We start from the raw sequence: 23863 nt of genomic DNA on the forward strand, positions 1-23863 counted from the left end.
TGTATGGCTGCGGTTCCAATTCAGCAACCGACTACCAGCCTTGCTGCAGGACCCGAGACCCCATTGAGGAGGAGCAGTAGGCATGGGAGGGGGAGACCAAATAAAGACCTGTGGGAAGGTGGCCACAGATGCTGACCTTGTTAAGATATGAACTCATATAACTAGTTGCACTTGTATGACCCAGCAAAAAATTGTTTGCTAGACGCCAGAGATGGCTACCTTGTTGGAAAATTAACTGATGTCAATAGTTGCACTTTGAGAATGTTTCAAGGGGTTAGACCAAAAATGGGCGTTATTTCCAGCGTTGGCATTTATTATGGGTTTTGAGATTGCTGGATTATCGTCCATTTTCAAAACCCCAACTTTTCACTTTATAAAATGGGCGTTACCGCAAGCGATGTGAAATGGGTGTTAGCAGTAAATTTTTTGCCCTTCAGCTGTAAAATGTTGGCGTCCAAGGCAACGCCATGGCAACAGTTGTTTCCCATGTTTTAGGAGGTCAGGGGTCATCAATACATGCGCAGAAGAGGAGAGAGGGAGCAGAGAGGAATTGAAAGCGTGTGTGGGTGTGTTGTGTGGTTGTTTGGCTGTTGTGGGAGGTAGGAAAGAGATTTAGCAGCAGTAAAAAGAATTGAGAGGACAAATAACTTTGTTTGCACAGAGATTTGGGGGAAAAAACAATTTTTAAATGGAAGGCATGGAGGAGGCGACACAGCACGATGTGGAGGGTGAGGACGCTGGTGAAAGCAGTGAGGTGGGAGAGGAACTAGAAGTGGGAGGACGAAAACGAGCTTGGAGATTCTCCGTTGAGGCAAATGCCTCCCGCCTGCAGGAGGTGGAGTCACGCTGGGGTCAATTGACCCGGGTGGGCGTTGGAAGCCCACCCCAAAGGTTTAGCAAAAGATTTGGGCTGACATAGCCGAGGTGGTCTCGTCGGCAACGAACGAGGTGCTTGAGGGCAGGCAGTGCCGCAAGCGCTGGAGCGACCTTGTCGGATCCGCCAGAATAAGTATTATATTTACTTACATGTACTTATATATTTATATAATTTAAATTGTAAGTGTAATGAGTGATTAAAATCAGATATGATGTCTTGCAATTATACCGGGAATGTTTTACTCAGCCTGCGTTTACGGTGTACATCTTTAGGTAAATAATGATAATGATCACAATAATCATAATTACATCTGTCAGTTATGTGTTGTATCAGTCTCTGTGGCAGTAGCTAGCATTGATCTCACGCAATGATCTCATGCCATCTCATGCTGTTGTTACCTTTTGCAGAAGAAGCTTTCAAAGAATAGGGCCGAGCAGCGCGCACGGGTGGCGGGCCACCAGTCATCAGCGAGCTGACAGACATCGAGGAGCGGGTGCTGGCACTAGTGGGGAGCCACGCAAGCAGCAGCAGAACCTGATGTGATGCTACGTGAGTAAAGTATACACCATTGCATGATGTAAAGTCAATAGATGCCACACCCACTCATATCCGAACAATAATATATGATAGATGATTGATGAAAGTGTTATCTAAATAATGATGGCCTCATGAGAATCATTGCAATGCAGAATTTGGTCATGGTCATGAAATGTAATGTCTGTGATGATTTTGATAGCAGTAGTGCCTTTGTCGTGCATATGCTTGTGAATCATCTTGTGACCCTAGCACCCCTTTCTCCTCTAATAACCTCAGTAATGTTTTGTAGCTCAGCCAGCAATGTGGCCTCATGCAAGACCACCGAGCCAAGAAGCTTCAGGTCCGGTGCTGGACTTGCCGGGGATCGTCAATCTGGTGCTGAGAAGCCCTGAATCTCGCCCGTGGAGCTGCAGGATGCATTCTCCATTGATGACAGTGCCGACTTTGAGGAGCCTGCATCGACAAGCTGCATAGTCTATGCAACCCCGATGACATCTAGTGCTCCTGCGGCCATGCCCTCCTCCACCGTGGAGGGCCCAAGCACCGTACCGCAGGCCATCCCAAGTGTCTCCATGACGGCGCCGACCTCCCGGAGGTCAGTTCGACGCAGCAGGAATGTTCCACGAGCGGCAGATCTGAGCGGGGACATGGTACACTTGTCCAGGAGGAGTGTTGAAATAGGTCAACAGATCCTCCAGACAATGGGGTCTTACTCCAACAGCTGGCCAGCATGTCCGCTACCATGACCGAGTACGTGCCGCGGAAGGCGGAGGCCCCGGAGGTGATAGCCAGGAACACTGGTGCCAGAGGGCCACCAGTGGCCTCAAGGTGCCGCACCCCCATTGCCTACGACACATGCGAGCCAGGAGGAAGGTCTTGCTTCTGGCTCGGAGGACGTTCCCTTCTTGGGACCACCCTCTCCCGTATCCGGCCAACCAGCGGCTCTGCCATCATCCCTCCCAATGAAGCAGCGCCTGAGGAGTTCTTCGGCCAGATGACTTGGAGTCGGGAGGAGAAGGGGAAAGGGTCGAGGTGAGTAGGAGAAGCGGGAGGTGGGGGGGAAGGAAAGTGAGGTGCATAGCTGCAGGAGTTGTATTGGTCACAGTATTTTTATGTTGTTGCTATTTTGTCGGGAGATTTGGGGGAAGGCGGGAGGTGGGTAGCTTGTTTTTTTGCATTTGTATTCTGTGTTTATGAAGTGTTGTTGGAAATGTTAAAAATTTAATGAATGACATAAATTTTATAAATTTGTTGTGGGGTGGGGTGTTTTTTTACAGTTATAATTATGATTTTATACAAATGTTCTCATTAAATGTTTTTTATTTAACTTAACCTTGTTGCGCATTGTCTCAGATAAGACCGCTTCTCCCTGTAAGTGCGTGGGGTGTAAGTTCACGTCCTCCTCAGCAGTCTGCCACCTCTTTGACTGGGCACATAATGCTGTTGAATAGACCTTCTGCCATCTCTAGTCTGCAGCATGTGCGTAGTCATCAAGACAGGTTGAGAAATCACAGGCCCCATTACAATAACTATCAGTATTATATCTATTGTTCACAAACAATAAATTTACCTACTAAAACACCTAAAATAAATTCAAATAGTTAACAAGGTTATGTTAAGTAAAAAAACATTTAAACTGAACATTTGTATGAAATCATAAGTATTTCTGTAAAAACCAACCCTTTCCCTCCCACCCCCCACCCATCCCCACTTCTCATCCCCACCTCTACCCCTTCCCCTCCAGACTCCAAGCCGCCTGGCCGAGGAGTTCCTCAGGCATTGCTTCATTGGGGGGATGGGCATGATGGCTGAACCACTGCTTGGACGGATACGGGAGAGTATGGTCCCGAGGTGGGAACATGCTCCGAGCCAGAAGCAAGATGTTGCTCCTGGCTCTCATTTATCGTTGGCAATGGGGGTGCAGCACTTTGGGGTGCAGTGCCATTCTCTGGGACCACTGGGAGCCCTCTGCCACCAATGTTCCTGGCTAACAGCTCCCGGGCCTTCTCCATCCCTTCCATGTTATATATTATTTGTTGGACAAAAACTCGGTGTCAACTATGTTCTGGGTGCTTAATAGGCTTTTTGCTGCTGGTGAATCTCCCTCATGCCTCCCACAACAGCCAAGCAAGAACACACCACAGCCACACACGCTTTCAGTCCCTCTCTGCTCCTTCTCTCTCTGTCTCCACTTCTGCGCATATAATGATGACCCCTGACCTCCTGAAACGCGGGAAACGAGCGTTGCCATGCCGTTACTAAGGACGGCGACACTTTACGGCAGAAAGTCAGAGAGATTTAACGCTAACGCCCATTTCAGATCGCTCATGGTAATGCCCAATTTTTAAAATGGAGACTAGGGGCTTTGAGAATGGGCGAGAAGCCGGCGATTTGAAAACCCATTTTTACCGCCCACGCCATAAATACCGCCCATTTTTGGGCAAGCTGCACAAAAGTGTCAAATCTAGCTCTTCGGCATGTGCGGTAAAAATGGGTTTTCAGATCGGCGGCCTGTCACCCATTCTCAAAGCCCCTAGCCTCCATTTTTGAAATTTGTCGTTACAGCGAGCGATATGAAATGGGCAGTAGCATTAAATCTCTCTGACCTTCTGCCGTAAAGTGTCACCGTCCTTAGCAACGGCATGGCAACGCTCAATTCCCGTGATTCAGGACGTCAAGAGTCATCATGACTTGCGCAGAAGAGGAGACAGAGAGAGAGGGAGCTGAGAGGAAGTGAAGGCGTGTGTGGGTATGGTGTGGCTGCTTTGAGAGGAAGGAGGGAGAGTTTAGAGCTTTAGAGCAAATTGGGGGAAAAAAATTACCAGCCAGATATTTGCCCGAATTTGGTGCCTATAATGGAGGGAGAGAAGGAGGCGACACAGCACGCTGTGGAGACTGACAATGGTGAGAGCAGTGAGCTGGGCGAGGAGCACATTGGAGGGCGCAAAAAGGTGAGAAGGTTCTCGGATGAGGCAAATGCTTCCCTCCTGCAGGAAGTTGAGTTACAATGGGGTGATTTGGCACAGGGAGGGTGTGGGAAGCCCACCCCAAAGGCCTACCAGAAGATATGGACCAAAATAGCAGAGGTGGTCTCGTCAGCGACCAACAAAGTGCGTGAAGACAACCAATGCCGCAAACGATGGAACGACCTTGTGGGATCCGCAAGAGTAAGTATTACGTTTATTTACATGTACTTATGTATTTATATCATTTGATTTGTAAGAGTCATGAGTGACTATCATCAGACGTGAGGTCTTTCACTTTTACCAGGAATGTTGAGCTCAAAGCCTGCAGTCACGGTGCACGTCTTTAGGTAAAGGATAATAATTATCATAATAATCATGATTACATCTGTCGGTTATGTGTTGTATCAGTCTCTGTGGCAGTACCTAGCAATGATATCATGCAATGATCTCATGCCATGGTCTCCTGTTACCTTTTACAGAAGAAGCTATCGACGATGAGGTCCGAGCAGAGGCGAATGAGTGGGGGAGCCACCAGTCACCAGCGACATCACTGAGATGGAGGAGCGGGTGCTCGCACTCATGGGGAAGCACACCCGGACAGCCACGCAAGCATCTGCAGACCCTGAAGTGATGCGATGTGAGTAAAGTTTACACCATTGCGTGATGTAAAGTCAATAGATGCCACACTCACTCATATCCGAATAATAATATATGATAGATGATTTCTAAAATTGTCCTATAAATAATGCTGGCCTCATGAGAATCATTGCAATGCAGAATGTGTTGATGGTCATTAAATGTGATGTCTGCAATGATTGTGAGAGCGGTGGTGCTTTTGTCGTGCATATGTTGTGTGTAGCGCTGGACTCACCTTGTGACCCTAGCACCCCCTTCTCCTCTAATAACTTCATTTGTGTTTTGCAGCTCAGCCAGCAGCGCGGCCCCAGGCAAGACCACCGAGCCCAGAAGGTGGGGGCGCGGGGCCCGACTCTCCGGACGATCCTACATCTGGTGCTGAGGAGCTCCGATTCTCGCCCGTCAATCCGCTGGGTCTGTTCTCTACGGATGAGAGCGCGGACTTCGAGGAACCTGTATCGCCACGCTCAGAAGCCATTCCACCTCAAGGCCATCGAGTGCTCCTCCGGCCATTCCCGCCTCCATTCTGGAGGTACCGAGCCCAAGCACCTCGCCACAGGGCACCCCATTTGTTTCCAGGACGGCGCCGACCACGCGGAGGCTTCGTGGATGTGGCAGGTCTGGTCCACGAGTGCCACATGAGAGCGGAGAGATGGTACACTTGTCCAGGACTGTAGACATTGGTGACCAGATCCTCGATGCATTGGGGGGTATATCCCGACAGCTGGCCACCATGACTGAGTATGTTCCGCAGATAGCGGAGACCCTGGAGGCGATAGCCAGGAACACTGCTGGCACAGGCCTCCCAGTGGACCGGAGCACGGCACTCCACCCCTCGGTTCCACACCACCAGTGCCAACGATTGATGAGAGGCAGGACCAAGATCCTGCTTTTGGATCCGAGAAGGTTCCCATCTCAGCATCCCCCGCTCCCGTACCATGCAACCACTGGCCCTGACTTCATTCCCCCCCCAATGAGGCACCGCCTGAGGAGTTCTTCAGCCAGGCGGCATGGAGCGAGGAGGGGAAGGGGAAGAGGTGGGGAGAAGAAGGGGGGGGGAAGGAACGTGAGGTGCATGTCCGCAGGTGATGGCTGTGTTATATCTCCATCTGGGTGTATGCAATTTGTTGTCATGTGTGGGGGCTAGAGACCACACTCCTGCTTTGCATTTGTATTCTGTGTTGCTGGACATGTTGACCATTTGATTGATGTCAATGGTCAAAAAAGTGGGGTGGGGGTGGGGTGTTTTTGCCCGTGATACTTATGATTTCAGACGAATCATGTTGCGCATTGTCCAAGATAGCTGGACCGTTACACACTGGTGATTCCTTCAATGAAAGAATTAAATAAAACTTAACTTGAATCAACTTAAACTTTAACTGGCACCAAGGTGATGCCCACCACTGATGTCTGAGCTGCACACACAGCAGTGTGTCAGCATCGTCACTCACAGCAACACAGCATCAATTTCAGGCAAATCATTCAGTTATTGAGCTCCTGACGTAAGAGTCTTGCAGCTATGTAGCCACCACAGGCCCTTTCCTGCGGTCTGGAGGGGGAGTGGCATGGTTGCATAGTCAATCTGATTGTCTGGCCCGAGCTCAGCATCCAACCCCTCGTCCTCCTCTTCCTCTCTCTCCTGAGGTGGACCATCAGTCCCTCTGACAATTCTTGTCCCCTCCTGATAGCCAGGTTGTGCAGCATGGAGCACACAACCACAAATTTAGCTAATTACTCAGGGTTGTACTGTCGCTCCCCTCCTGAGTGCTTCAGGCATCTAAAGCGTTGCTTAAGCACACAAATTGTTTTCTGGACCACATTGCGTGTGGCTCTGTGGCTCTGGTTGTATCGCTTCTCAGCCTCGGTGTGGGTGTCACGCAGGGGGTCATCAGTCAGGTGGCTAGGCCATATCGGTTGTCACCAAGCATCCAGCGTTATCCTTATGGCTGACTCTTAAACATGTCAGAGACAGCACTCACACAGGATATGAGCCTCATCAAAGCTGCCCAGACATTTGGCATTCACTGGTTGGACCTTCAGGGAGTGAAATCCTTTTCTGTTACGAAAAAGCTCTGGGTCCTGAGAAGGTGCCCGCATGGCGATGTGAGTGTACTGTTTAGCTCCCTGCACCCTGGGGAACTTAGCAATGCGGTAGAATGCTCCAGCACTGTCAGTCTGAGCCTCCGTGGTCATGGGGAAGCTGATAAAGTCCACCCTACGAGCATACAGGATCTCCGTGACCTGTCTAATGCAGCGATGGGTGGCATGGTGAGACAGAGGGGAACCTGATGCGTAGAAAGACAGTGCTGCGGTGACCTTGAGCTTGACCGACAGTGATGTCCTGATGGCAGGCTGCATATGTGGCCTGATGAGCTCGCATATTCCATTGATCACCACCTTGTGGAAGCGCAGTCTCCGAAGGCAGGTGTGCTCGGACATGTCGAGGTAAGACCTCTTCGCCCTGTAAGTACGGGGAGTGTATGGTCTGGATTTCCTCCTCATTCTGGCACATCTTAGATTGGACACATAATGATGTGCATTAGACATTGTGCCATTTGCACTCTGCAGCATCTGCGTATTAATCGATGCAGGTTGAGAAATAGCTGGCCCCATTCCAATGAAAGTATAATAGCAATTGATCAGAAGCAACAATTTCCACACTAAAATACACCTAGAGTAAACCCCAATCGTCCAGAATCTGAAAAGATGTCTGTTGAGATGGTCACTTCACCTGAGAAGAACTCCAGAGTCAATCCAAACACCCCTGAAGTTGAAGCAGCCTTTTGAATGAATGGCTCCCACACCGTTGTGATTTGTTCAGAACAGTTCCACTTTTTCTGAGCGATGTTTTGGGTGAGTGATATTGTGGGCAAGATGTGTGCGAGGTGGTGAAAGTGATGCTGGGAGATCTTCTGAGCGTTAGTTTCGGCAAATGTGATCTTGATGACAAAATAAAGTGGGCTGTCGGTATGATTGAATCTCGGCATTAATTACGTGTGGAAAGTAATACTGGGCGATATTATGGGTGTTGGTTTCGCCCATTCTGATGATTCCGCCCCAAAAAAGTGGTCGGGCGGTATTATTTTTTCTCGCCGTTATGTACATGGAGAAAGTAATGTTCGCCGATAAGTGTCCGAAAAATGGGCGTCAGTTTCCATTTTGTGGCTAAATGGGTGATATCTGGGCGTTATACCTCATTGCAGCGGTAAAATGGACGTTAAGTGGGCATTATGCATGCAAAAAAAGTGGAAAGTCTAGCCCATAAACTTATTTTTCCATATTTACAAATCAAACTTAAGCACTGATTTTCTGTCCCTAAGAGGATACCATAGTCCTTGAACAGAACTTTCCAATCTTGTTTTAGGACTTAGATTCATTCTAGGCTGAGCCTGAGGAGAGTTTTTCTCCAAGGGCTGACCTTGATCTATATTTGGACTCTCTACAACTTCAGACAGTTTGTCTGCCTGACTCGGACTCAGACTTAAAAGCTGACTCTCTTGGATTTGTTTCTAGTACATCTGATGTAGGATTTGCTATTGGTACTCTCATCATCATCATCATAGGTAATCCCTCAAAATCGAGGAAGACTTGCTTCCACTCTTGAAGTGAGTTCCTTGGTGGCTAAACAGTCCAATACGAGAGCCACAGACCCTGTCACAGATGGGACAGATAGTCGTTGAGGGAAGGGGTGGGTGGGACTGGTTAGCCGCATGCTCTTTCTGCTGCCTGCGCTTGATTTTTGCATGCTCTCGGCATTGAGACTCAAAGTACTCAATGCCCTCCTGGATGCACTTTCTCCACTTAGGGCAGTCTTTGGCCAGAGACTCACGGGTGTCAGTGGGGATGTCGCACTTTATCAGGGAGGCATAGAGGGTGTTCTTGTAATGTTTCCACTGCCTATCTTTGGCTCGTTTGCTGTGAAGGAGCTCCACATAAAGCACTTGCTTTGGGAGTCTCGTGTCTGGCATGCGAACTATGTGGCCTGCCCAGCGGAGCTGATCGAGTGTGGTCAGTGCTTCAATACTGGGGATGTTAGCCTGAACGAGGACGCTGATGTTGGTGCGCCTGTCCTCCCAGGGGATTTGTAGGATCTTGCAGAGACATTGTTGGTGATATATCTCCAGCGACTTGAGGTGTTTACTGTACATGGTCCATGCCTCTGAGCCTTACAGGAGGGCGGCTATTACTACAGCCCTGTAGACCATGAGCTTGGTGGTAGATTTGTGGGCCTGGTCTTCGAATACTCTTTTCCTCAAGCGGCCGAAGGCTGCACTGGCGCACTGGAGGCGATGTTGAATCTCCTCATTAATGTCTGACTTCTTAAGAGGCTCCAGAGGTATGGGAAATGGTCCACGTTGTCCAGGGCCACGCCATGGATCTTGATGACTGGGGTGGGGGGGGCAGTGCTGTGCGGTGAGGGCAGGCTGTTGGAGGACCTTTGTCTTACGGATGTTTAGCGTAAGGCTCATGCTTTCGTATGCCTCGTTGAGGCCAATTCACTAAATATATTCAAAGAGGAGTTAGATGAGGTCCTTACTACTAGGGGGATCAAGGGGTATGGCGAGAAAGCAGGAATGGGGTACTGAAGTTGAATGTTCAGCCATGAACTCATTGAATGGCGGTGCAGGCTAGAAGGGCCGAATGGCCTACTCCTGCACCTATTTTCTATGTTTCTATGTTTCTATAAATACATCGACTATATCCTGGAGTTCAGTCTCAGAATGTGAGCAGACACAGGCGTCATCCGCGTACTTTAGCTCAACGACAGAGGTTGGGGTGATCTTGGACCTGGCCTGGAGGCGACGAAGGTTAAACAGCTTCCCACTAGTTCTGCAGTTTAGTTCCACTCCAGCTAGTTGACTGTGAGGTGGACCATGGCGGCGAGGAAGATTGAGAAGGGAGTTGGAGTGATGACGCAGCCCTGTTTGACCCCGGTCCGGACGTGGATCGAGTCTGTAATGGATCCGTTGGTAAGGATCACAGCCTGCATGTCGTCGTGGAGCAGGTGAAGGATGTTGACAAACTTTTGGGGGCATCCGAAACGGAGGAGGACGCTCCATAGACCCTCACGGTTGACAGTATCAAAGGCCTTTGTAAGGTCCAAAAAGGCCATGTATAAGGGCTGGCGCTGCTCCCTGCATTTTTCCTGCAGCTGTTGTGCTGCAAAGATCATGTCTGTTGTGCCCCGTAGGGGACAAAATCCGCACTGTGGCTCCGGGAGGAGCTCCTCGGCCACAGAGAGAAGACGGTTGAGGAGGATTCTAGCGACAACTTTCCCAGTAGCTGGTAGCAGGGAGATTCTCCTGTAATTGCCGCATTCGGACTTCTCCCCTTTTTTAAAGATGGTCACAATCACTGCATCTCTCAGATCTCCCGGCATGCTCTCCTCCCTCCAGATGAGAGAGATAAGGTTATGTATACGCGACAACAGTGCCTCTCCGCCATACTTTAGCGCCTCAGCAGCGATTCCATCTGCTCCCTTGTTATTTATGGCTTTTCCTACCTCGTGCAATGTTGGGGTTTCACTGAGGTGGTGGCGGGTCGCATGCTGCGGGATGGAGTCAAAGGCAAAGTCTCGGTTAAGGAGATCTTCGAAGTGTTCCTTGCAGCGGGCCCTGACTGCCTCGGTGTCTTGGTGAGTGTTTCCCCGTTCTTGGCCAGCAGTGGGATGGGGCCTTGGGTGTTTGGACCGTAGGTGGCCTTGACTGCGATGAAGAATCCTCACACATCATGGCTGTTGGCCAGTTGTTGTATCTCCTGTGCTTTTTCCATCCACCACCTGTTCTTTAGGTCCAGGGTTATTTTGTTGGACCTCAGCCTTGAGCCACCTGTAATGTTGCTTTGCTGCTCTCGAGTTGGGTTGTTGCTTGAGGCTCAGAAATTGTCTCCGCTTGCGATCTATTAGTTCTTGGATCTCCTGATCATTCTCATCAAACCAGTCCTGGTGTTTTCTGGTTGAGTGACCTAGTATCTCTTCGCAGGCATTGGTTATGGAGGCCTGGAGGGCAGACCAAGCACTGTGGGCATTCAGCATCTCGGGGTCATCAAGGCATGCCAGGTTAGCTGTGAGGCGCTGGCTGTATAGGTCTCTCTTAGCTGGGTCTCTAAGTACCCCGGCATTGACTTTTTTGCGACACTGATTCTGCTGTCCCCTCTGCTTTGGGGCTATGTTAATGTCGATGATGGATCGAATTAGGCGGTGGTCCGTCCAGCAGTCATCAGCTCCTGTCATGGCGCGGGTGATGTGCACATCCTTGCGATCCCTGGCTCGGACGATGACATAGTTGAGCAGGTGCCAGTGTTTGGAGTGAGGGTGTTGTCACGATGCCTTGTATTTGTCCCTCTGGTAGAACAGGGTGTTGGTGATGAGAAGTTCATGTTCTAGACATTTTTTCAGGAGTAGGGTACCGCTGGAGTTGGCTTTCCCTACCCCCTCTCTGCCAATCACGCCTCCCCAGAGTGCTGTGTCTTTGCCGACCCTGGCGTTGAAATCACCGAGGAGGATCAGTTTGTCGCCTGTGAGGACGCGGGACAGGGATGTTTCGAGGTTAGAATCTTTGGTCTCATCCGTTGCATCGAGTGTTGGAGTGTACGCACTGATGACTGTGGCGCATTGGTTCCGTGATAGGGTGAGTCGAAGAGTCATGAGGCATTCATTAACCCCACAGGGGGAGTCTTTGAGGCAGTCGAGCAACTCATTTTTGATGGTGAAGCCGACTCCATGAAGGCGGCGTTCTTCCTCTGGTTTTCCTTTCTAGAAAAAGGTGTAACCTCCACCTTGTTCCTTGAACTGGCCATCCCCTGCCCGCCGGGTCTCGCTTTGGGTAGCGATGTCGATGTCAAAGCGCCTAAGTTCCTGGGCAACTATGGCGGTGCAGCGCTCCGGCTTGTCACTGTTGGAGTTGTCCACGAGGGTCCTGATGCTCCAGGTCCCGGCCACTGGCCACCACACGGGCTTAGCTGAGCAAGGTCTTGGTCCAGTGGCAAGGGGGTCCAGGCACTGCTATTTGAGCCTAATTGCCTATGGCGACATGTTGGCCACAAGCTCGGCGCCGAGTAGCGCCTTTGATGGTAGGTGGCCCGAGGCTTGGTTGGAGGCAGGCATTAGGAAGGTCAGTTGTCCGCTGGAATTCCGAATGGGAGGTCAGCAAGGAATGGGAGGGTGGGAGAGTCATAGCCGTGATGCTCGCCAGTAGGAGAGGCCAGGTCACCAGTGGGGAAGGAGAGGTGCTATATTTGGACTCTACAACTTCAGAATGTTTATCTGCCTGACTCGGACTCAGATTTAAATTCTGACTTTCTCTTGGACTTGTTTCTAGTACATCTAATGTAGCATTTGCTACTGGTAGTCTATTTGTAACAATACTATCTGACTCATCAAAAATAATCGAATCATTCCAACTTTCAACTCCTTCCTACAGAATTTACATCTGTAGGTAAAATATGACAAGGTGAACAAGCCAAACCTTTCCATCATCCAACATCTTGACTAAATATGTGCGACGACCACATATCTTCACTACTCTTCCTGGTAACCACTTTAACCATTTCTGGTGATGTTCTTCATTCTAACTTTTGATTCAATTTCAAACTTCTCTCTCTTAATCTACCGCTATCATGACTCTCTTTCATCTTGATTGTTTCTCTTCTACTGACTGTGCCAAGTTTGGCTTTAATAACGAGAACCTGGTTCATGGCTGTCATTTGAGAAACAACTCTGCTGATGTTCTATCAGTAGTTCTATGAGGAGTATTACAATAAGTAATCAGAAAATTTGTCAGTTTGTGGTCTAAGATGCCGTTTCTTTGGATTTGGATCCAACATTTGCTTGATGAAGGTACGTTTTACAATTTGTACTGTGAGCTCTGGCGCATCACTTGAAGCAGGGTAGAATGGTGGAACTTTGGTATGTTTCACACTGTTTCTGCTCATGAACTGTGCAAATTCTTCTGAACAAAATTGCGGCCCATTATCAAACCAGGCGAGAACACTGCAGCCCAGTGGGGATAAATGGAGCCATGCCAAACAGTACATCCGACCTGTGAGTGAGAGAAGGAAAAATAAATCAAAGTGGGATGTCACAGGAAAGCTGAGAAGTGATTGGTTGGTCAGTATTTCTCTCTTTTTCTTGAGCATTGGTTTAAATTAAGAGCCGGAATTAAAACCTAAACATTAGTAACTTCAAAACTTAATTAATTAAATTAAATATATTCGAGATGGCAGGGAAGGCGATGTGTTACTGCTGTAGCACGTGGGAACTGATGGACACTATTGAGGTCCACGGCGACCACATCTGCAGTAAGTGTTAGTTGCTCGAGGAACTTTGGCTCCGTGTTGATGAGCTGGAGTCCGAGCTTCAAATACTGCGATACATCAGGAAGGGGGAGAGTTACCTGGACGCTGTGTTCCAGCAGAGAATCACAGCCCTTAAGTTAAGTAATTTAAATTTGGTCCGTGGTCAGGGACAGGAGGGTGTGACTACGAGCGAGACAGGTATGGGATCCCAGTGATGGAAGAGCCTCAGCCCTTGCTCTTGTCCAACAGGTTCGAAGCTCTTACTTCCTGTGTGGACAAGAGCAGGGACTGCAGGGAGGATGAGCAAACTGACCACAGCACCGTGGTCAATTCAAGTTGGGGGAGTAAAAAGAAATGTGGTAATGGTAGGGGACAGTATAGTTAGGGGTACAGATACTGTTCTCTGTAGCCTGAATGCGTGAGTTCCGAAGGCTGTGTTGCCTTAAGGACCTCTCCTCTGGGCTGGAGAGGAACTTGGAGTGGGAGGGGAAGTTCCAGTTGTCGTGGTTCACGTATGTACCAATGATGTAGGTAGGACAAACAAAGAGGTTCTGCTGAGGGAGTATGAACAGCTAGGGACTAAATTATAAAGCAGAACCACAAAGGTCAGAGGATTGGGAATTCTTTAGAAACCAGCAAAGGACGACTAAAAAAATGATAAAGACAGAAAAGATATCATATGAGAGTAAACTAGCAAGAAATATAAAATCAGACAGCAAGAGCTTCTACAGGTATATAAAAAGTAAGCAAGTAGCTAAAGTAAACGTTGGTCCCTTAGAGAATGAGGCAGAGGAATTAATAATGGGTAACAGGGAAATAGTGGAGACTTTGAACAAATATTTTGTATCGGTCTTCACGGTAGAAGATATTAAAAACGTCCCAATAATAGATAACCAGGGAGCGAATGGAGGGGGTGACTTTGAACAATCACTATCACTAGAGAAAAGTACTAGGCAAACTAATGGGACTAAAGGTGGACAAGTCCCCTGGAACTCATGGCCTGCATCCTAGGGTCTTAAAAGAAGTGGCTGCAGAGATAGTGGATGCATTGGTTGTAATCTACCAAAATTCCCTGGATTCTGGAGAGGTCCCAGCAGACTGGAAAACTGCAAATGTAATGCCCCTATTCAAGAAAGGAGGGGGACAGAAAACAGGAAACTACAGACCAGTTAGCCTAACATCCATCATTGCGAAAATGCTGGAGTCCATCATTAAGGAAGTAGTAGAAAATCAAAATGCTGTCAAGCAGAGTCAACCTGGTTTTATGAAAGGGAAATCATGTTTGACAAATTTGCTGGAGTTCTTCAAGGATGTAATGTGCAGGGTGGATAAAGTGAAACCAGTAGATGTCGTGTATTTGGATTTCCAGAAAGAATTTGATAAGGTTACTGCACAAGATAAGAGCGTACCTGGTTGGGGGTAATATGTTAGCGTGGATAGAGGATTGCCTAACTAACAGAGTCGGGATAAATGGGTCATTTTCAGGTTGGCAAACTGCAACTAGTGGGGTGCCACAGGGACCAGTGCTGGGGCCTCAACTATTTACAATTTATATTAATGACTTGGATAAAGGGACTGAGTGTAATGTAGCCAAATTTGCTGATGATACAAAGATATGCGGGAAAGCAAGTTGTGAGGAGGACGTAAAGAATCTACAAAGGGATTTAGATAGGCTCAGTGAGTGGGCAAAAATTTGGCAGATGGACTATAATGTGGGAAAATGTGAGGTTATTCATTTTGATAGGAAAATTTAAAAAGCAAATTACTATTCAAATAAGGAGAGATTACAAAAAGCTGTAGTACCGAGGGATCTGGGAGTTCTTGTACATGAAACACAAAAAGTTAGCATGCAGGTGCAGCAAGTAATTAGGAAGGCAAATAGAATTTTGGCATTTATTGCAAGGGGGATAGAGTATAAAAGCAGGGAAGTCCTGCTACAACTGCACAGGGCATTGGTAAGATCACACCTGATGTACTGCGTACAGTTTTGGTTTCCTTATTTAAAGAGGGATATACTTGCATTGGAGGCAGTTCAGACAAAGTTCACGAGGTTGATCCCTGAGATGAAGGGGTTGTCATATAAAGAAAGGTTGAGCAGGTTGGGCCTATACTTATTGGCGTTTAGAAGAATGAGAGGTGATATTGAAACGTATAAGATTCTGAGGGGTTTTGACAGGGTAGATGCAGAGAGGATGTTTCCCCTCCTGGGGGAATCTAGAACTAGGGGGCATAGTTTCAGAATAAAGGGTTGCCCATTTAAAACAGAAATGAGGAGGAATTTCTTCTCTCAGAGGGTTGTAAATCTTTGGAATTCTCTATCCCAGAGAGCTGTGGAGGCTGGGTCATTGAATATATTTAAGGTGGAGATAGACAGATTTTTGAATGATAAGGGAGTCAAGGGTTATGGAGAGCGGGTGGGGAAGTGGAGTTGAGGCCAGGATCAGATCAGCCATGATCTTATTGAATGGCAAAGCAGGCTCGAGGGGACAATTGGCCTACTCCTGCTCCTGTTTCTTATGTTCTTATGTTCAGATGCAATTTCTTTATGGGCCTGAAATTCATCGACATACCGCCTGCTTACCGCCGAAAAATACAAGTTTCGTCAAAAACAGGTACATACCGCCAACATACCACCCGGCGGAAGATTCATGAGTGACATAATGCTGGGTGATATGCATACCGCCCGCCCATGTAGAACCGCCCACATACTGCCCAAAAGTGCAAGTTTCATGACATACCGCCGAACTGCATACCATCGTGGAGAAGGTGCTTTTAAGTGGACCTTAAGTGGGCGGTATGGACACAGAGCTGACAGGTTTCTTTGATATTACACAGATCTTTATAGTTCTCCACAGTTTGATGTATTTTTAAATGGATTGCAATATTTTCTAGTGTTAGCCAATAATATAAATAGTCTAATAAAGCCTTATTTACTCCTTTATTCATGAACTATAATAAAAATGTTATTAATCTCTCTCAACCCCCCCAGTCTCTCTCACCCCCCAATATCTCTCACCCCCCCCAACACCAATCTCTCTCTCCCTACCCCCAGTCTCACTCAAACCCCCAGTCTTTCTCCCCCAGTCACTCTCACCCCCCAGTCTCTGCCCCCACCCCAATCTCTGTCACCCCCCCGAATCTCTCCTCAGCCCCCAGTCTCTCCCCCCCCCCCAGTCTCACTCACCCCCTAGTCTCCTACGAATGAAGTATGGATGAATAGCTTCCTCTGATATCTTGTTTGGTCATCCATTTGCTATGTAATCATACACCTTTGACATAACTGGGTCACGTTTGGTTGCTCTACCAATCCCTTTAGCTGTGACTGGCAGCTCATCAATGGATGAAAAATAGAACACTTCTACCTTAGAGATAATGTTCTCAGTTTCTAGTCTTTTGAGTTCTTGCTCCTTGAGTGCATATGGTACAGGACATGGCTTGCAGTAAACGGGTCTTGAATCCCTCTGCACTCTGACACTCGCCTTGAAGTCTTGGATCAGACTGCCTGTTTCACAGAACACCTTCGGATACTGCTTGATGATGTCATTTTTCGATGCAAATTTCATTTCCCCACGAAAAATCTAATTCCAATTCAGTTTCAGTGATCGCAACCAATTTCTACCTATCAAGGCAGGCTTGTTTCCTGCCACTACTATGAGAGGCTAGCTCTGAAACCGATCCTTGTATTTTACCAGTACGGTGATACTTCCTACAACAGGAATTTGCTCTCCTGAGTAGCCCCGCAGCTCTATCTTCAATTTCTCCAGTCGGAAATCACGCAACTTATCGAGATATAGCGATTCCGGTACTACGCTTACAGATGCACCAGTGTCGATTTCCATGGGTATCCTGGTTTTTGTAATGTCTACTTGGATGACGATACTTCACGAATTGCTGGTTACAGCAACATCTACTCGGATGACAATACTTTGTGAACCGCTGTTGGATACCTTTGTGCTCCTGGTGATGTGTATCTCCAAAACCTCCTCGTCTTGTTGCTTCTATTCAATGCTATGTTGTGTCTGGCGATTTCTAGTGTCTGGTGGTTCACACATGGACAGCTTTGAGCAATGGGTTGTCCCATGCACTGATATCACAACTTCAGTGCACTATTACTGTGGCCAGTTGCTGAGGCCTTGGGGCCCAACTGCCTTTTACTCTAACACAAGCACACCCTACAAGATGGCTCCTTAACCAGAACTGTTGTTATGTGACCTTGCCACATGACCTTTTATTGTTATTACATCAGTAATTGTATTACATCAGTAGGTAGAGCTCTATTACACCTCCCTCAATCTTTCTTCTAGTAGACTTCAAGTTTACTGTCAGCAACCACTGCTTCTCAATTTACTTTGTTTTCTGCCCTTTTCTCTTCAACCTTCGTGGTGTCCGGTGCATTGGGCACACAACTCTCACCAAGTTTTCCCAACCACAGATTCTACACACTTCTGCATTGCACACTTAATAAACAGCTCCTTAACGAATTAAGAATGATTAGAACAAGTGCAAAACACCGAAGATCTAGGTTTAAATGAAGAATGCTCTTCAGCCCATTTGATCTCCTCCTTTCAGAATACCAACCGTAAAGTCTTCCTGTTACGGCAACCGGCTGTTTTTTTTTACTTAAGTCCAGTGTTCTCCCTTCACTCACAATTACTGGTGCCTTCAGCAACTTAAGCATCATGCTCTGGAATTTCTTCCCTAAACCCTTCCGCTTCTCTTCCCTCCTTAAAACCCATCTAATATCTCTTTCTTTGGCTCGGCAACCATTTTTGTCTCTGTGAAATGTCTTAGGACGTTTCTCTAAATTATAGGCACTGTATAAATGCAGTTTGTTATTGTTTCCAGGTCCCACTCAATTTTCCTCCCCCTCCGTTACAATCCCAGCCAATTTACCACAGGAAATTGCCTCAACCCACCCCCCCCCCCACCCCCACACGGATATTTGATTAGCAACCATTACAATAGCAAATGGAGCAATGTCATATGAACTCATTAAACATTTATCCACTATCATCACCAGTAAGAATTTTTAAATTCTAATAAGCAAAGAAAACCTTCCATACTCATTGGAAACATGAAACGCATGTTGCTAAGTAAATGTGCTTTGTACCTACAGCATACTCAATCAACATCACTAAGGCAGATTATTTGGTCATTGTCACTTTGCTGTTTATGGGAGCTTGCTGTGCGCAATTGGCTATTGCATTTCCCACATTACAACAGTGACCACACTTCAAAAGTACTTCATTGGCTGTAAAACGCTTTGGTATGTCCTGAGATCATGAAAGGTACTATATAAATGCAAGTCTTTCTTTCTTTCATACTCTATAGCTACTTGGTTCTCTTTAGTATATACTCCTGATGAGCATGTAAAGATTGTCTACAAATAGCTTATTGGTCGTACGACCAAAATACCAATTTACCTAGGTAATAAAGCAATCTGATAGAAGGCTATGCTAATAGAATCAAGCATAATACATGTTTGGTTATTTATTGTGCTATATTGTAGTAGCAAAAAGAATTAATCAGGGAAAAAGTAATTGAGTAAAGTTACATTTTAAGCAAGAAGGGCTGAGAGAAAGGCTTAATGTGTTCATGGAGGAATAGCTGAGTCCCACATTCCAGCAATTAGGCTGAAACAATGAACAAAGGGTCTCACAAGGGGCTAGGACTAAGGTCAGCGAATTCTCTGAGGAGATAACACTCCTGAGAGCACATACAAGACAAATATAGACAGCTCACAGAAATAATAAGCTGAGGCAGCCATTTTCGAGTCACACAAGATAGCAGAAAACAAAGCCTCTTTGAAATGAGAATAGCCAGATGTACTTGTCAAGGACACCAGACTAAGGGTTGAAGCCTGGGAATGAAGTTCACAGAAATTTAACACGTAACCCATAGGGGGCCTCCCAACCAAAGTGGTCACAACTGAATGTACCAATAAAATCATTAGAGATTGAATGCACCAATGAAATTACAGTAACTGTATTAACCAATGTATTAGTAGTAGGTGGGTGGGGACTGGTGGCAAATAACCAATGGAACACTTCCCTGCGTAGTTTCATTATTTTGACTGTATTTTGAATGTATAAAATGTAACAGCACAGGCTGTTCCACGAGACCGGTGAGGATAGCATCCAGTAAAGGTACTGATGCAACCGGATCTCCCTTGATCGCTCAGGTTTTAACAAACAATATTTTTCTCCATATACGGATCTTGTGTCAGGTGTTACATTTTTAATACTCCACAATATATATATATATATAAAGCATCAATTTTGGGATTAAGAAACTCCCATGAATCAATGCTGATATTCGCCTTATTTAGAACATCAATGAGATTCCTTATTGTCGGATTATATTTTTCTTTTTTTTTCCAAACAATCCTTAGACAGATGCGAGGGAGAGGGATGAAGTCAGTGGCTAAGGAACGCAGTTCGTGGCGGAGACCAAAGACAATGGCTTTGGTCTTTCCATTATTTAATTGGCGAATATTTCTGCTCATCCAGTACTATATGTCGGGCAAGCAGTCTGGCTATTTAGAGACCATGGAGGGGTCGAGAGAAGTGGTGGTGAGGTAACCATCATCATAGGCAGTCCCTTGGAATCGAGGAAGACTTGCTTCCACTCTTAGTATAAGTTCTTAGGTGGCTGTACAGTCCAATACGAGAACCACAGTCTCTGTCACAGGTGGGACAGACAGTGGTTGAAGGAAAGGGTGGGCAGGGAGTCTGGTTTGCCGTGCACTCGTTCTGCTGCCTGCGCTTGATTTCTGCATGCTTTCGGTGAAGAGACTCGAGGAGCTAAGCGCCCACCGGATGCACTTCCTCCACTTAGGGTGGTCTTTGGCCAGGGACTTCCAGGTGTCGGTGGGGATGTTGCACTTTATCAGGGAGGCTTTGAGGGTGTCCTTGTAACATTTCCGCTGCCCACCTATGGCTTGTTCTCCTTGGACAAGTTCCGAGTAGAAGCTTGTTTTGGGAGTCGCGTGTCTGGCATGCGAACCATGTGGCCTGCCCAGCGGAGCCGATCAAGTGTGTTCAGTGCTTCAATACTGGGGATGTTGGCCTGGACGAGGACGCTAATGGTGGTGTATCTATCCACCCAGGGAATTTGTAGGATCTTGCGGAGACATCGTTGGTGGTATTTCTCCAGTGACTTGAGGTGTCTACTGCACATGGTCCACGTCTCTGAGCCATACAGGAGGACGGGTATTTCTACGGCCCTGTAGACCATAGGCTTAATGACAGTTTTGAGGGCCTGCTCTTCAAACACTCTTTTCCTCAGGTGGCCAAAGGCTGCACTAGCGCACTGGAAGCGGTGTTGGATCTTGTCGTCAATGCCTGCTCTTGTTGATAGGAAGCTCCCAAAATAAGGGAAGTGGTCCACGTTGTCCAGGGCTGCGCCGTGGATCTTGATGTCTGGGGAGCAGTGCTGTGCGGCAAGGACAGGCTGGAGGAGGACCTTTGTCTTACTAATGTTTAGCGCTGGGTGTCGTCAGCATACATGTGGAAACTGACGCCATGTTGTCGGATGAGGTCACCAACAGGCAACATATAGATGAGAAATAGGAGGGGGCCAAGGATAGATCTTTGGGGGACACCAGAGGTAATTTTGCGGGAGTTGGAAGAGAAGCCATTGCAGGTGATTTTCTGGCTACGATTTGATACATAAGAATGGAATGAGGTGAGTGCAGTCCCACCCAGCTGGACGGTGGTGGAGAGACATTGTCAAAGGCTGCAGACAGGCCGAGAAGAACGAATAGGCATAGTTTACCTTTGTCACAGTCACAAAGGATGTCATTTGTGACTTTGATGAGAGCTGTTTCGGTACCGTGGCAGGGGAAGAAACCAGATTGAAGATAATGAAACATGGAGTGGGCACAGGTTTGGAAGGTGACAACACGTTCAAGGACCTTGAAGAGGAAAGAGAGGTTGGAGATGGAGTGGTAGCTCGCAAGCACAGTGGGTCAAGGATTGGTTTTTGAGGAGAGTGGTGATGATGGCAGATTTGAAGGAGATGGGGACAGTACCTGAGGAGAGAGAACCTTTAATGTCAGCTAACATGGGAGCCAGAAAAGGAAATTGGGTGGTCAGCAGTTTAGTGGGAATGGGGTCAAGGGAGCAGGAACTGGGTCTCATGGACAAGATGAGAATGGTGAGGTCAAGAGGGGAGATCAGAGAGAAACTGGAAAAAGATACGAGTTCAGGGCTAGGGCAGGGGAGAACTTCAGATAAAGTTTAGCCCGGTGGGCTAAGGGAAGGAAGGGAAGTGGCAGAGGCAGCTGATCGGATGGTCTCAATCTTTGAGACAAAGACGTCCATGAGCTCCTTGCACTTATTGTTGGAGGTGAGTGTGGTGGAGACAGGGGAGAGGGGTTCAAGAAGACGGTTCGCAGTAGAGAATAATAGGCGGGGGTTATCTTTGCATTCCAGAATGATCCTGGAATGGTGAGCAGTTTTGGCAGATAAGAGTAGGACCCGGTAATGCTTTATGTGGTCCAGCTAGATCTGGTGGTGAATGGATAAACCAGTTGTCCACCACATCCATTCAAGTATGCGCCCCTTGGACTTGAGGGAGCGAAGATGAGGGTCATACCAGGAGAAACGGCCAGGGTTAGAGAGAGTAATGGTTTTAATAGGGACTAGGGCATCAAAGGTGGTGGTGAGGGTTTGGTTGCGCCTCAATCGGAGGCTGCAGAAATGTCATGGTGAATAGAGGGTCAAACGCTGGGCAGCTTGGAGTTGATAAGTGTAAGGATAAGAGAGTTTGGAGAGAGTAATACATCCCAATGTGTTTATATTTATAATTGCCCATGAGGAGTGACTCTTTGATTGGAGTGAGTGCTAGTTGAACCACAAAGCATTGACTTCCTGTTATTGATATTGTTGCTATCACTGCAATAGATACAGACAGGTTTATATGCTCTGGATTAAAATCAATACAATATTATACTATGTGTGCTTATGTAGTGCAGCTGATCAATTGCCAGACCCATATAGCGTAGACTCCTTTATAGTTTGTTTGCCTTTGTTGTGAAACGTTTGGGGTTTGTAGTTGATAAACTGCTGTTCCTTTTTATAATGCTTGTGTGAAGAAATACAAATCTATTAAATTGCACATCTTAAAAGCAGCTTGAGTTTATTTTCTCAGACTACAAGGACACTCATTCACCAATGACCTAGTGCAGTGTTTTTCAATTTTTTGGGTATCTGTGGGCCCCCATGTGAATATTGGCATACTCCCATGGACAGCCTGTCTTATAAGAAATGCTATCAATTGCCCAAAGATAAACAGTGCTACCATTGTCAAAGTATGTTTTATTCATACACAGGAACAAAAAGTGGCTGTAGATGAATGTGCATCTGACTGGAAATGAGTAAGCAGTGGTGTTTTGTAGGGATTGGAGTTAGGACCATTGCTATTTACTATTTTCATTAATGATCCAGATGTAGAAATTGGGGGAATCATCTGCAGTTTTGCCGATGATACCAAGATATATGCGAGAGTCAGGACTGTACTAATCACCTTGTAATCCTTGATCTAGATGTGCTGGGGGAATTTGGACCAATGACTAGCAAATTACATTTAACTTTTTGCAGTGTTATGTATGTCAGCAGGGCAAATGCTGAATACATAATACTGTGCTCGATTGAGAACACCCTTAAGTCAGGAAACAGTCATGCATAATGTCAACATACACCCTTCAGATAAAAGAGCTAAAGCTGGTGATGAAAGAAAGAGAGATCTGGGTATTCTAGTGCTTGGATCTCTAAAGGTTTATGACCAAAGCCGTGAACCAATAGTTAGAGTGAATAAGGTGCTGGTGTATTTACTGGACAATACACCATAAAACAAAGCACATAATTTTCTCCTTGTACAAGACCTTGCTTAGGCCTCAGTTAGAATATTCTGTCCAGTTTTGGTCTCCTTACATGGTGAGTGATAGTGAAGCTTTGGAAAATGTACAGAGGAGGGCCATGAGATTAATTTGCAGTTTAAAGCATGTTAGTTACCAAAAGAGGCTTGAAGAGCTGGGTCTCTACACATTCGAGAAGTGTAGACTTAGGGATGATTTGATCAAGGTTTACAGAATGATAAAGGGATTAGATTGTGTTTGTGTAGACAATTTATCTCAGCTAAATAGGTTAGGAAGGATCAGGGGTCACGATCTCACATTATGAAAATAACTACCGGTAGGTTAGCTGTAAGGAGGTAATTCTTTTCACAGAGAAAAGTGGACATGTGAAATAGGCTGCCGGCTTGTGCAGTGAATGCTAATTCACTGAATTCCTTCAAGAGAGAACTGGACCTGTTTCTGGCTGCAGTGGAGATCACCTTGTACAAGACGTAGGTATCATATAATATTAATCAGGGCAAGAGTGATCTTCGAGGTTAGTTTCAGTCGACTAAGGGAGTTGCAGAGTTTTCCAGAATTTTTATTTTCCTAATTGGTCAGGTGATTCCTTTGCCTCTCCCAGAATATTGCTTGGCTTCCTGATAGGTTGGGGAATATTATAATGCACAAGCTGGATTTACCAGCAGGTCTTTT

This window comes from Pristiophorus japonicus, chromosome 12 (genome assembly GCF_044704955.1).
Source record: "Pristiophorus japonicus isolate sPriJap1 chromosome 12, sPriJap1.hap1, whole genome shotgun sequence".
Lineage (NCBI taxonomy): Eukaryota > Metazoa > Chordata > Chondrichthyes > Pristiophoridae > Pristiophorus > Pristiophorus japonicus.